Here is a 12,988-nt window from a genome sequence, read left to right as displayed (position 1 = left end):
TTNAGAGCCTCTATATATACATAGGAAAGGTGTAGGAAATGAGAACGAGAAGGGGGTAGGGGGGTGGCAATGGAAACAAGGGGTAGGTGACTGAGTCAATGATCGAGTCAATGATTGAGTCAATGACTGAGTCAATGGGAGGCAGCTGAGTCGGTGATAAGATAACCTAATTCAGGTCGACACCTCTACGGGCGCATGATCGGCTATAGTAGCTTAGAATTAGTGCTCTTATACTCCTTTTTAACCAAAAAGGATTGTAAGAGCACCTTTTCACGGACACGATTGGCTCTATACATCTGACGAGGATAGTCGCAGGCTTGCAAATTGGTCAACGAGGCTTCAATATTGAATCGAATTGAATGCCAAGACTCAATCAATTCTCAACTAAGAGCTGGCAGGCTTGGCAACCCATTCGGTCTGGACGTCATGATTGAATTGAGTTCATTGAAAAATATTGAGGCTATTGCATCGGGAAAATATTCGCAGGCTGAAATTCGAACTACCCGTTAAGTGAAAACCAAATACTGCCAACTAGGTCAACTGGCTGCCAATTGGCTGCAGTTAACGTAGTTGACGTAGTTAACGCATTTGACGTTTTTTTTGACACGTAACGCCTTAGCCACCCGATCGAGCCACCTACCAAAATCTACCAGTTTTAATCTTTTATAACTCTACCACCACTACACCTATCTAGCTAGTATTTTAAATATAAACTTTGTACAGTATATATAGTTAAACTATATTATATAATTAATATTAAAACTAAAATTATCGGTTTAAATATTACCATATTAACTTAAATATATATAATTAATTTTAAAAAAATATATAAATAAAAAGTTTTTATATATAGATAGCCGTATTAAAAATTTGTTTAAATATCTTTAATAGGGGTAGAGTTATAGAAGGTTAAAGTTGGTAAATTTTGGTGTATTTTGGGGTGGCTTATAGCGGACTGAATTTGGCGTATACATAAACACATAGAATCCTTGGCGCCCGAATCTCCGAAAAAACACGCCAAAAAACCAGAGATTTCAACACCTGCTATTATTCAGATTTAAAAGTTGGTAAATTTTTTTTTATTATATAAGAACCTATTTTATATACTAATTATAATAAAGCCTTATAGGAAATACTATGGTGGACTTGTTAATAGGCTAGGTATATAGGTATAGAATAGTTAATAACGTAAATATAATCGGTGGAGTAGGTTGCCTAATAGATTAACTTTAATTATATTTTAAGATTTACTATAAAGAAGAAAACTATCTAAATAGGGACTATGGTCCTTTAACTATATAATACTATGCCTAAGAAATATACTAAGTACGTTAGTATGTTAGTATATCTACTATATTTCTATATTTCTATATTTTTATATTCCAAACTTATAATATAACTTAGCTATATAACTTAGCTACCCCTTATCCTATAGCTTAATTAGTTCTAGCGCTTCTATACTATCTTTACCAACCTATTTATATCTCTGTTTAGTAGTTACACACTACTAATATAAGGTCCGTAATATTATTACCCTCCTTTTTATTATTATCCTTAAAGATATCTCCTATCTCTAAGTTATCTATTAAAGGTATAGCATTCCCGTTCTTAATTTAATGTTATGGGACGGGGGCAACGGCTACAAGACGTATGTATTCGAGGAGTCTACAAGACGTTGCGCGATCGATCGTAAGGGTCGAGGGCGTAAGGAGGCGATATACCTACGCGTAGCTGACATAAGCTATACGCGAGGTGTACGCAAGAGCACGGGGCTCTCCTATAGAGGCCCCTGCGGTAGGGTTCCGTAACACTACCCCCCCTCCTATAAAGGCGGAGCTCTGGCGACGCTGTGGTTACTATATATATATAGAAGGGACACTTAAGGTATAGAAAAGAAGAAAAGGGGGGTATCGCTAAAGGCTTAAAATAACGTTATGTAATAGGGCTTGGTATCTAAGAATCCGACCAATTAGATAACTTTAACCACCGGTTAAAGTTCCTGGATATCTTAACAATTTTCCGGTTATATAATCGCATTTTACTACAATCTAACAGCAATCTAATGGTAATTTGCCCTTATATGGTAATATACAACGGTTTAACTCTATAAGGGCTCCCATAAAGGATTAGGTATAAAATCTCTACTTAAGCCCAGTTTCTATGGGTTTGTGTAGTAAAAGTCACTAATTAGATCCTTTGCATTTTTAAAGTCTTCCTATAGTTGCTATTCTGGCTAATTTATGTTAAATCCTGTATATATAGCTCTGTAGTAGAGCCGTCGTCCTCTGCCTTTCTAAAGTATTTAGAGTTAATAATTTGTTTAATAGTCCATTCCTTATAGTTCTTATCTTTGTTTTTGTCTTAGATTAGTACTAGTAGGGGTTTAGGCTATATTTGCCCTAGTAAGGGGTTAGGCTAATGGAGGTATAGTAGCTATGGGTAAAATATAGGCCATATCCCGCGGGTAGCTAGGGTAGGCAGGAGTTCTAGCTTATATGCGGCTCCCCTATTAATGACTCGTTTAATTGGATAGGGGCTAAGGTTCTTATAATCGAGTAACTTTATAGGCCTCTGTGTAGAGATATTATGTATATTTAGCCATACCTAGTCGCCAACACGCATCTCCGGTGGTGGCGTTCTATAATAGTCGGTAAAGTAAGCCTACTTTGCTTAAGCCTAGGCCATTTCTCCCTTATAGTAGTTAAGTAGATTTTTTATACGGTCCGTATGCTGGTTAGTAAATAGCATCTTAAGGCGTTTTCTATATGGCAGTTTCTTATTAATAGGTTCTGGTGGCTCTATGCTAGATTAGGGGTAATAACCCTTATTTGTAAAGAACGGGGTAAGTCCTATAGTGGTTAAGATATAATTATTCGCTGTAAATTCGCCTAGTAGGAGGTAATTTACCTAGTTATCTTAACTATAGGCGACTACCTGTCGTAGGTACGCTTTTATACAAGTATTAGCGTTTTCCGGTTACCTAGCAGTTTTATAGTAAAAGGATATAGATATCTTAACGGAGATGCTAAGGCGTTAGCAGATTTGTCTCTATATATTAGAGTTAAATTATATGCTTTGGTCGGACGTAATCAAGTCAGGTAACCTATATAGTCGGTAGACTTTACAAAGGAAGGCGTTAGTAACATTGCTAACGGCTACGCCTTCGGTTAGGACGTAGTGGCGCTCTTTTATAAGTCGGTATATTATTATAAGGATGTTCTTATAGGTACGGCTATGTCGTTTATAGGGTGGTAGGTTAATAACGAAATCTATAGCGATATCTGCCCATTATCGTATAGGTACTAGTAGAGGGTATAGTAGTCCTTAGTGCTTTGTATTAAAGGCCTTAGCGCGCTTATAACTATAGCAGGCGCCTATAAAGCGTTTAACTGAGTCTATTATTTTTGGCTAGAAGTAGTATCGGCTAAGAAGCTTGTAGGTTCCTCCTTTACCTAAATAGCCGCTTAATCGGAGGTTATGGGCTATTTAGATTAGTTGCTGTTATAGATTTTCTAAGTTGGGAATAAATAGGCGGCCTCTATAATAGAGCCTATTCTCTTTTACTTCTAAGGCTGCTATATTAATCTAGCCTAAGCTTTAAAGGTTAGTAGGCAGCGTATAGGCGCTGGCGGTCTTTGCGGTAATGAGTTAATGCAGTAATAGGTTAATAGAGGTGTTATATGCCGTAGTGATAAGCTTATTAATTTTGGGAGGTAACTCTAGTTCTGTGGTATAAAGCTAAGGTATAGTTAGCTCTATTATAGGTAGTATACCTAGGGCCAAATTTTGTGCTTTTAAGATCGTTTATTGTTGGAACTAATTATAGGGGTTATCTTTAGACTAAGGAAGGTCTTGCGAGCGGCGTATTAGGCTATTAGGTTTAGTACTTTATACTCTTAATTTATATATAATTTTAAAGTTAAAACTAAAGAGGAACTTATTCTAGCGTACTTAGCGTTAGTTTAGCTGCTTTATAGTTATAAAGTATTTAAGGTTGCAATAGTCCGTAAGGACTTTAGTTAGCTAATTAGGTTCTACTAAGGAGAGTTCTAGTCAGAATTCCTTAAATACTTATATAATTATAAGAAGTTCCTTATTATAGATCTCGTAGTTATACTCTTATAGTATAAGCTTAGACGAGCAGAATACGACTAGGTAGAGGAGGCCGTCGTCGCCTATTTAGGAAAGGATGCCTACGTTGACGTGGTCTAAGGAGTCGGTTTTAAGGTAGAGTTATCATCCTAGTGTAAAGTAAGCTAGGATAGGTGCTTTAGTGAAAACATTTTTAAGGTCTTAGAACGCCTTCTCGTATTTAGGCATCTAGGTAAAACGTAGGTGCGTTTTTCTTCCTTTTATAGAAAGGCCCTTCGTTCGCATTATTACTGTAAGTAGTGCTACTATGCCTAAGAAGTTGTATATAAATTTCTGATAGAAGTTAGTAAAATTAAGGAAGGCTTATACGTCCTTAATATAGTTAGGGGCTTACCATTTGGTGATTGTATATACCTTCTTAAGGTCTATATGGATACCCTTAGTAGTAATAATTAGTTTAAGGTATTTTACTTCTGTAACTAAGAATTTATACTTCTTTAAATTAATATAAAGTCCTGCGTCCCTAAGGCGCTCTAGGACTTTTTGGACATGCTTAGTATACTTAGAAGGGTCGTCGCTATAGATAAGTATATCATCTAGGTACGCAGAGCAGAAGTTATTAAGGTAGTCCTGTAAGGCGTTATTAATGTAGCTTTAGAAGGTGCCTGGGCCGTTATATACGCTAAAGGGTATAATAGTATATTCGAATTGGCCGAAGCATAATACGAATGCGGTTTTCCATTTATTACCTTCCCGTATTTAGAGATAGTTAAAGGCGGCGATAATATTAAGCTTAGTATAGATTTTGGCTTAACTAAGCCGCTTAAGAGTCTTACGTATAAGCGGTATAGGGTATTAGTTCTTGATTATAATAGCGTTAAGTCCTCTATAGTTAACGCAGAATCTAATACCTCTTCTTGACTTCTTAGTAAGAAGGATAGGGGCAGCTACTAGGGATATACTGGGGCGGATAAATCCTTTATTAAGGTGTTCATTGATATACTTTTTTATAACTAGAAGTTTGTCTTTAAACATTAAGTAGGGTCTCTTATAAGGTAGCATTTTTCCTTATTTAATGTTAATAGTATAGTCATCGAGTTAATGTGGGGGGAGTATATCTACGCTCTTTTATAAGCATATATTAATAAAGTTGTAGTACCCCTTAGGGAGGAGCTTATAGAGTTCCTTGTTGGTAAGTCCTTTTTTAAGCTTTATAAACTTCTTAAAGTCTAAAGGTAAAAGTCTGTGGAGTTTCGCAGGGGCGTCGTCTTCTAGGAGGTCAACTATGTCTATTCTGTTACTATAGAGGATATAGTCTTGTTCTTTATTAAGCTTATATAGTCGTAATTAGGAGGCTGCAGTAATGGTCCAGCCTTTCCTACGTGCTATGCGGTAGAAGGCCGCGGCACTTATATAGTGGCAGTTAGTCGTAGGTAGGGTAGTAAGGGGTTTCTTAGGTTAATATCCTGGTGAGTAAATAAAGGCGGCTAGGCTATGTCCTAGGTAAGTCTCTCTGCAGTATTTAGAGTTAAAGGTTGCTTCTTTCTTTTCCTAATTAATAGCGGGGTTATATTGTTTAAGCTAGCTTATTCTAAGGATAATGGGGTAGTTAGTAAGTGGTATAATATAGGCCCAAAGCTCTTTCTGGTACCCATTTATATCTAAATAGAGTTATACTATATAGGTAATCTTCTGTACGGTAGAACTACCGTTAGCGAGTTATAGGGCGCGGGCTTTGGTAAGGGGTAAGGTAGATAGGCTATAAGTATATACGAATTAGGTATTTATAAATTTATTAATAGCTTTATAGTTAATTATAGAACGGCTTTTATATTGTTTTTTAGCAGTAGTTCCTATTACAGATAAAACTATCTATTTCCGTCCGTTTATCTTTACTAAGTTATCTATTAAGTAGGCCGATATATAGATCCCTCTATTATTAGGGCGTCCTAACCCGCGACTTAAGGTAGGGACTTGGCGTTTTCCGCTTCCGTATTTAATTCTACTGCTATTACTGCGTTTTCGTCTTATACGGTAGTAGCGCGTAGTGACGTATTTAGTGTTTAGGGCATTAGGTTAGGTATTAGACGGCGGCTACTAAACCTAGCTATTAGGTAGTTTAGGTTATCGCAATAATAGCTTTCTTAACGGTATCTATAGCAGTGTCTTAGTTTCTAAAGTAGCTTCTGCTCTCTGTCTAGGAGTTTTTATGGAAAGGTTAGTATAGAGAGGTTAATATTGGCTCCCGTGGTACTTAAGGTAGTAGGCGTTGGTGGCTTAGTGTATATAGGTTTAGTAGGCCTAGAGGGCTTCTATAGAGAGGTCTTTAGGTAAGGATTAGTAGTAGCAATCTAATTTAGTTGTCGTTTAATCTTCTATAGGGCTGCTACCATATTATAGACGTTGTTGTAGTTATAGCTAGCGGCTGCGTAACTAAGGCGATAAGTAACTTTTTTAAGGAGGTCCTTTTAGTCTTTAGTGTTATCTCGGGCGAGGGCTTTAGTATATTCCTAGAATTTAATATAGAACTCGTTAAATAATTTAGTAGGGCTTATTTTTAGGGCGCGTAGTTTAGCTCGGCTAGTGGCCAATAGGTTATAGTTGCGGTATATTAGGTTATAATTATTAAGGACTTCTTGGTGGGACTACCACTTCTAGGGGCTATTAGTCTCCCTTTAGGCGAAGAGTCTATTAAATAGTGTACCCTTTATTCGCCTAATAACGTAGCCAATCTTTATGTCTTCCGTAGGAAAAAGGTAGGCACTCTAGGTTAGTTTCTCGCGGATTTATATCTTTTAGTGGCTGTATTCCTTGCAGTCTCCTTGGAAGACTAGGGGGTTAAGGTAACGTACGTTAGACCTTACGGTAGTAGCTTAGGTTTGATTATTATAGCTTTTATTATCGCCGCTCTAGTAGGGGTTCCCGTTAGGTGAGGCTACTTAGTATTAATCCTTTATTAAGCGTTGAGTCGGTAAGGTTACCGGGGGCGTGGAAACTTAGGTAGCGTTATATACAGTAAAGAGGTGTCTAGCGTCATTATAAATGTGCTTATTAAGCTAAGATTATAGGTATTTAATTATGCCCTCTTTTTTAGTAACCGTAGCAATAAGTGCAATCTTAGCCTTCTTTAACTGTTAGACGTCGCGTTCAGATATATAGAGGTCGTCTTCGGTCTCTTGGCGCGTGTTATTAGTAAGCGCCTTATAAGCTTATAGGTCTTGGATAATATCGCGATCTTAGGTAATACGCATCTCAGCTTATATAAGCTTTAGGTAGTAGTTCTATAGAAGGCGGTAGTATTTATTAGGTTTTTATGCTACTCTTTTTACAAACGTCTTAGCGTCTTATATTTTAATCTTAATAAGTAGTAACCCTTCCGCTTGCTTATCCGTAGTTATATAGTTAATAAAGGATAAGACATTATCGGTGTCTACCTCATTAAGGTCGTCGTAGTCTTTTAGGCCACTAGGCTTCCCTTTAGGGGTTAAGGCTAGGGCTAATAAATCGAATTCTCCTGGGATTAATTGGCGGCGTAGGTTAAGTGTAGGTATTGGGTTATTCTTTAGGTTCGATATAGTAGCTAGTAAGGAATATTATCTTACTATTATGGGTTCCTTAGAAGTCTAAAGTAAGGTAATTCGTAGACACGCTGCTTCTGGCAGCGCCTATAGTATTACAGAGATATAGAATTGGTCGTAGGCTAAGCGTCAGTAATAAAAAAGGCGTAACGTAATGTTATGGGACGGGGGCAACGGCTATAAGACGTATGTATTCGAGGAGTCTATAAGACGTTGCGCGATCGATCGTAAGGGTTGAGGGCGTAAGGAGGTAATATACCTACGCGTAGCTGATATAAGCTATACGCGAGGTGTACGCGAGAGCACGGGGCTCTCCTATGGAGGCCCCTGCGGTAGGGTTCCGTAACATTTAATAACCTTTATTATTTCTAATATCTTCTATTAAATCCTCTATATCTAATTATTATAATTAGCTAGTAACTACTATACTATTACTTAGTAAAGTTATACTGTCCTATTCTCGCTATAAGGAGAAAAAGTTAGTATATATTATAATTATAGTTCTATTTAGTTGCTAAACTTTTTTCTATACTAAGTATATATATTTTATAATTCTTTATAGTTATCTAGTACTCTATCTAACTTATTATAGGGGTTTAGATTCAATCCGCTACAAAAAAGTTAGAAGACTAACTCTCTACTACTGGTAATAATTTATAGTTGCTTTATAATAAATAAAAGTACGCCTAGCCTAAGTTTTAGCGCCTTTATAATAAAGAGTTGCGTATACTTAATATCTAACTAGCTGCTTACGCTCGGTTAACCCGTCTTAAAAGGGTTATAAAAAAGTACGGTTTAAAAAGGTTAGATCTTACTAAGTAAAGTCTTCGTAAGCTTAAAGCTAAGGAGGCTAAAAAGGATTCTAATTAAGAAGAGGCGGAAATAGTGTATACGCTAGTAGTGGATCCCTTAGATAATGCGGCTTATCTATTACCTTTAACTAATCCCTTTATCTTTAGCTCCTTAATATTATAGTGATGTGATTTAGCCCCCTAGATTTAATAACTAAATTAGGCGTGGCTTTAGGCGAGCCTAGGTCTTCTCTAAGTTATATAGATAGGTCTAGAGCCCTAGAGTTTTTAATAACTTATATATAGGACAGATAGACCGACAGCTTTCCTTTTTACTAATTGCTTTTCTACTGGCTGATTATAACTAACTAACTAATTACACCGTGACTTCCTGTCTAAGAGAGGTCGTACCCTCCTATATATTTTATAGTATTCCATATAGAGATAACGGCAAGCTCTTTAGATTAAAAGTCTAGTGCTCTATATATAGGAGATGTATAGGAATAATCTGGAACTATAAAAGAACTAATGTATGGAAAGGGAGGTGAGGAGGTATGGATATATTAGCGACTAGTGCGTAGCTACCGCCGTAGGAATAAACTAATGATATTTACTGAGTTCTTTATGCAGGAACGGTAGTTGGTAAATAGTAATGTAAAGGCGAGTACGTAGTATAGCAAGATGGAGGATAAAAGGGAGGACTATAGTACACCAGGAACGGTAGAGAAAAGTCTTCTATATTTTATTTACTATATTTAAAACAGTCTATATAATTATTCTCGTATTTATAGGAGCTACCTTTAAATTTATTGGAATAATGGCGGTAGTACTAGTAAAGGGATTGTTAAAAATATTAGGCCTATTCAATAATAATAGCGAAGGCGCTAAAAAGGAAGAGGAAAGTAAGCAGCCTGTTAAACTACAAAGCTCTCCTAAACTAGGGCCTATAATACTAACCCTAACTCCTATAATAGTAGGGACTAATAACCCTTAATAGATAGAGAATATGGGTTATAAGGTCCACTTACCTATCTTTAGAGAAACTATAGGCCTGTTATCTCCTACTAAACTACTAACGGAACGAAATAAGGTATATATTATGGCCCAGCCTATACTAGCTCTAGGAACTCTTAGAACCCCTTACTTTACGATATAAAATATATTATAATTTATTAAACAGTATAAGCGACTATATATCTAATATTATGTTATAAATAATAAGAAGCATTAAGGACTTTTAGAGTATTATAACTATTAGATGGGAATATAAATCTAAAACCTGCCTAAGTTTATAATTAGTAATATTGCGGTACCGTAACGGATCTAGTTAGGGGGCTCGCTTGAGCCTTGGCATATATATATAGACGTGTCCTTTTCCTTCTTCCACTTCTTATCTTAATATCTAGGTCTATAGACTACCAATTATATAGGCTTGCGCTCGTTGTATTACAGTGCTAGAGTCTCGATTAACTAAGTCGCCGTGATAAGTAATTAGATAGAACTTATAAGGAAGCTTAGGATAGACTACTAAGGAAGTAATTACTTTTAATAAGTTAAAATAGTAAAATTCTTAAAAGCTTATATGCTGTAGTATAAAAATAATCTACCTAGTAGTATACGTGAATACTATAGGTAGTTTACATTAATCTCCTAAAAGGTTATTAAGGCTAGCAATTTAGGAAACTGTAAATAAGGGTACTGGTTCGCGAGGAGACTCCTATTTAAATATTAGAGATATACTATAACTAAAATAGGGGCCGACCCAGATAGATAAGAGCTTTTTAACTTTTATTTAATAAGGAGAGCTATAGAGGATAGGCTTAATTTATATAAAGGCGTAGATTAGTTATTAATAATAAATCCTAGGAATTAAGGCCTTTGCTAGCTAGTTAGACAATTCTATAATTAGTAACCAGCTATAATTAACTAAAGAAATACTACCCTTTAACTACTTATAGTCTTTTAGCTAAGTAAGTTGGTAAGTACCTATTAAACGACTTAAGAAGCAGACCCCGAACTAAAAAACTTACTAATTAACTCCGGAAACTTAATCTTAGGACAGTTAAATTAGTAGGCGCTATATATTTAATACCATTTCTAAATAGGATTTGCTAAGATCTAATATAGTATATATAGCTCCTAAATAGAGCGTTAATACGTTAAGAATAAATAGGCCTATAACCAGCACTAAGTAATAATAGACTATAGTAACCCTATAAGGGAGCGCCTTAAGAATAATATAAGCTAGGTCTAGGAAGGTATAAAGGGCTAAGAAACTTTAGCGCATACTAAGTATAGGCTTAGGCGTATTATAGATACGGGGGTTCCTACTATTTTATTAATTAATATCTATAGCTCTAAGAATTAGTTTGTTGTAATTTCCTATATATAAATAAGAATAACTAAATCTGCGCTAAAATATATAAGCGCCTAAAAAATATAATTCTAAGCGACAATTAGATCTAGTTTCTTAAGGACTAGCTAAAGTAGAACATAAATATTAATCCTAATGCTTTAGTAATAGGTGTCCTACTAAAGGCAGCTTTAGTAGAGCTTATAAAAGGTAGTAATACTAAAAGTAAGGAGGAACTTAGCGAGTCCTAAAAAGATATATACTAAGTAGAGTTAATATATATTAATTTGGTTAGAGCCGCAACCCAGTTATAGCCTATACTATAGTTATATAATCTTAGAAGGCTATAGGGGGAGGTAAAGGTAATAAACCAGGCTTTAAAACCACCTAGTTAGTAACTAGTAGTAGTTTAAAATGTATAACTAGGAGGATATATCTAAATTACACTATAATTCTAGTAGTAGGCTTCTTAACCACTGTTAAGCAATAATAGGGTTAATAAAATAAACTATACTAAATAGTTAAGATAGTGTTACGGGACATCCCCGTAACACCTTATACACGTTTACCTATTTTTACTAACTTAGCAACTAGAGACCGACCACGAGATAGTAATTTAATAGCAATCTACGGCAATCTAACGGCAACTTGCTATATTCTACTATATTTTACTAAGTTCTACTAAGTTTTACTAAATCTTACTAAGTTCCGCTAAGACTACTACCTAAATCCTATTCTATTTTATATATATATTAACTAAGTAACTAAGTCCACAATATATACCCTTTCTTCCCATTTTCCTACCTTTTTTCCTTATATAATGTTTTAACTTCTTATATAGTTTATATATATAGTTTAATAATATCTATTTCGCTATATATTATCGCCGCTTATACTTACTCCGTAACACTATATTACGGTAACTTTATATACTACCTCTAAAATATAAAACGACCCTAAAGCCCTTATAATAGCCGCTGGTATTATATCCGTACTCTAAAAATAACTAGTAAAGATATAGAAGTCTTTTATAAACGCCCTTATATAAAACTAAGCTACTTTAAATTAATAATAAGCCGAATAAGAAGTACGATACTAGCGATTAATTAAGGACCTCTAAGAAGAAATCCGTATACTTAAGATGCCTATATTAGAGCCTTAGGACTAAATACTATCTCTAGAGATAAATATATAGAACGTAAGCCCTAAACTTATAGTAGCTGTCTACTCTAAACTAACTACTATATTATAATAATCTAAACGGCTAACTAACCCTCTAGTATTTACTAGTAAACAGTAAAAGCTTTAATTATTCCTAAGCTAGCTTAAGAATAAGCTAACTAGTAATATTAACCGTTACCTAACTAAAGCTAACCAACTTTGTTACGCCCTAAGTTAACTAAAAAGAAAGGTAGTTAACCTTATTAAACCCCTCTAACCGAACTTAGTATAAAGCCTAGTTATACTTCTTAAAGCTATATACGGTAATCTAAACCGCTAAGCTACTGCTTAAAGAAAGATAAACTATATAGCTTAAGGAATAAAAGGTTTCTTAGTATATTTTTCTAAATTTAACTATTATATAAGGGAGACTGGCTAGAATAACTCTATACTGGTTAACAGCCTTATTAAATCCCTAAGCCCTAAGCTAAAAACCTCCCCAATAGGCGTAGACCTACTAGAAGCCCTTAATGCCTATATAAACGTTATTAATAAACGGTATAATAATATACTACGCCTAACACTAAAGCCCGCTCCCTAATATAATACGGTAATCCTATAGATATTTACTAAGTTATTATCTTAGCCTAAGCACCCTAACGCTATAGATATTAATACTAAAACCCTAAAGTACGCCCTACTAGGGTCCCCTAAATAAGAAAGACGCATTAAACTAGGCCTCTACTTTAAGTGCGGAAGTAAGGACTATATTTTAAAATACTATTTCGTCCCCTTACCTTTGCCCTAAAACAATTTATAAATAGCTAATATTAGTAACTACTTATTGCGCCTAACCCTAAGCTATTAATTACGGCCCTCCTTATTTAGTTTTAGCCCTTTATTTAATAAGCACCGTTTATAAGGATAAAGCTCTAACTAACGTCCTATAAGAACCCCACCCTAATTACCTTTAAAAGGAAGGTCTTAGAGCTAAGTTGCTCTTTAAAATAGCT

The sequence above is a fragment of the Cenococcum geophilum genome (assembly GCF_001692895.1).
Source record: "Cenococcum geophilum 1.58 unplaced genomic scaffold K441scaffold_12, whole genome shotgun sequence".
Taxonomy (NCBI): Eukaryota; Fungi; Ascomycota; class Dothideomycetes; order Gloniales; family Gloniaceae; genus Cenococcum; species Cenococcum geophilum.
This window is presented reverse-complemented; position numbering follows the sequence as displayed.